The sequence below is a fragment of the Mirounga leonina genome, unplaced genomic scaffold (assembly GCF_011800145.1).
Source record: "Mirounga leonina isolate KUSES-001 unplaced genomic scaffold, KU_Mleo_1.0 Mir_169, whole genome shotgun sequence".
Classification (NCBI taxonomy): Eukaryota; Metazoa; Chordata; class Mammalia; order Carnivora; family Phocidae; genus Mirounga; species Mirounga leonina.
Genome location: NW_023270431.1, coordinates 8,618,464 through 8,621,281, shown reverse-complemented (window position 1 = coordinate 8,621,281; position 2,818 = coordinate 8,618,464).

Genomic DNA, 2,818 nt, shown 5'->3' with positions numbered 1-2,818 from the left:
AAGGAAAGGAAAGGAAAGGAAAGGAAAGGAAAGGAAAGGAAAGGAAAAAGGAAAAGGAAAAGGAAAAGGAAAAGAAAGGAAAGGAAAAGAAAAGAAAGGAAAGAAGAGGAAAGAAGAGGAGCGGAGAGGAGAGGGGAGGGGAGGAGAGGGGAGAACTTACTTTATTAGGCTTGAAAAAAAAAGAAAGGAATGGTATGAACTTACTGTCTTTATAGAAATAAAGCCCCACTTTCTCAATATTTTCTGGGTGCCACTGATATTTTTTTAAAAAGTTTAAGTAAAAATAAATTTATAATGAGTAAAACTTTCTTAGCAATAACCATTTTTATAGCAAATTTCAATTAAAGTAGGTATGCAGTGAGCATACCCACAGTTCAATATCAAGGTTTTGATGTCGTTATAAATGTGTTCACAGTTTGTTCTGTTTTGTAATGATATTTTATGAACTCTTTAATGGATCGTAATCCTGACGATCTAGATTTACCTAATCATTATGCTATGTATAATTATCATACATTGAATTATTTCAGTAGAACTGTATTAATTTTCAGATCCTATTATGAAAATATCCTAATAGCAAATTATAATAGGTGAGAAGAGATGGAATCCTTATTTGTGTTTATTTATGTTTAAGATCAAAAATAGAAATAATTATAATATATATTAGGAATATATTCATATTTGTAAGAATCGTATTTATACCCATAGAAATAAAATGGCTTTCAAATTTAAAATATTAACTGATGAAATAAAGTAATACATATCTTTGTAAATTTAAATGACTGTTAAATACCAAATATGGCAAAGTTAAAGGACTATGTGAGACAAATTGGTATAAATAACTCTTTTTTTCTAATCATAAACTCCTAAAAAAAGTTATAATCTCATTCTTTAGCTCAAAAAGAGGGACAAGTCCTGTGTATTCTTGCATAAATGAAGCACATTAACAAACTGCCATTTATATCAGTCCCTCCTACAGCTCTCTAAAAAGTCAGAACCCTGGACACCTGCTCCCCTCTTCTCTCTGCCTCCGGTGGGGAAAGCCACAAGTTGAGTGCCTTCTCCCAGTCACGCAGGACTGTGCGAACCTCTGCTGCAGACCCACCCTAACCACAAGCTGTCCATGCTCTCCTCTGCTTTCAGCAGCCCTCAGTGTGCATTAGCACTTCAAGCTGGGTGAGGCACAAACGGTTCCCTTGGACAGCCTTCCAAAGAGCTGGAATGTTGGGCACACATTCCATTTTTCTCTTTTCTCCCCAAGGGAGCAGCCACAAGCCAGGCTGAGCTGTGCCAGCTTGGAGTTTGGGGCAATCCCAGGTAAAGAGAAAAAGCCCGTAAGCATTTCAGTGGAGCTATTCATAGCTTTGTACTTGCCAGTGGTACTGTAACTTCTGGTTCCTGGAGTTCCCAGCGGAGAGTTTCATGAAATCTTCACCCAAAACCCTTTCTTGAGTTGACTCGCAGTAATACCAAACCAATATTCTGTAACTCCTACATGGTCCAGATCTCCTTCCTCCCTTAACTTCTATCCTGTTCCAATCTGACCGTCTTCCTCTTCCTGTTCCTTGATCATGCCACCACATATTTAACCTCAGATCTTTCACTGCAGCTGTTCTCCCTGCTGAGATGTTCTTCCTCATATAAACCCTCGGTTAACTCCCTTACCTCTTTCGAATCTTTGCTCAGATATTACCCTCTCAACACGGCTGACCCATAAATCCCCACTCAGGACCCCAGTCTGGTTTAGCCAGATCCATATTCTCTTTATTTCACAGTCAAAACACAACCTCTATTATTAGCACTAATGAAAGTAGGAAGTGGCACCTTTTATATGTAATCGTACCCTGAACTTTGAATTTAATTATTTTAAAATAGATTGTAACTGCCCTTGGTATTTTATTTTGACTAACAATAAATTGTTATCATTGTGTATATCACATCTGATCATAAGTAAACATGTGTTCGAGGCCACTGCAGTACCATGCACACGGATCAGTCAGGAAATATAGTGCCTGCAAACAATCATTAAAGATATGCCAGGGTCTACAGGAGAAACAGCCTCTTGTGGTAGGAAAATATGAGTGGATGGTTTCAGGTATACTCTCTGTTAATATACCATCCATACAGGAATATTTAAGGTTTTAAGTATCTGATACAATGTTTTAACCAATTCCCTATTTCTTTAATACCTGTACCATTCAGATACTCCTATTCTGATTCCTGTGACAGTAAATCAATGCGTTTCAATTGCTAAAGGAAAGAAAAGAGGTATGCAGCCAACATCCATAACATCTATTATCTTAACAATTCATTCAACAAACCCATTGAGGACCTTGCATGTGATAGTTTCTGGGATTGAAACTTGAACTATTGAAAAAATTAGGATATTGGCTCAATTAGGGAACTCATGAGGTAGCAGGGAGACAGTCCTATACGAAACTGGTTCTAAAATAACAAAAGATTCTATACTAACAATGCAAAAAAAGTGGTAAGGAATCACAAAGTGGACAAATGCCAGAATAATGTTATAGGCTTATAAACACTTTAAATTTCCCCACAAGATCCCTGAAACAATAATGATAATCAACATTGATGTTTGTCCTTTATCATAATTACCTTTTTCCCCTCTTAGTTTAGGTTTTGGTTATATACTACCTTGTTTTCACTATCTCATAACTATTAAAGAGAATGAACTTCAAAGGAAGTATTGATCCCAGGAGAAGAAAGTACTAAATCCTACCTAGGAAGAAAATGCAGGCATTCCAGCAGTGTTGTAACTAAAAAATCAATAGATCTCTCATCTCCTAGCATTGTGGAC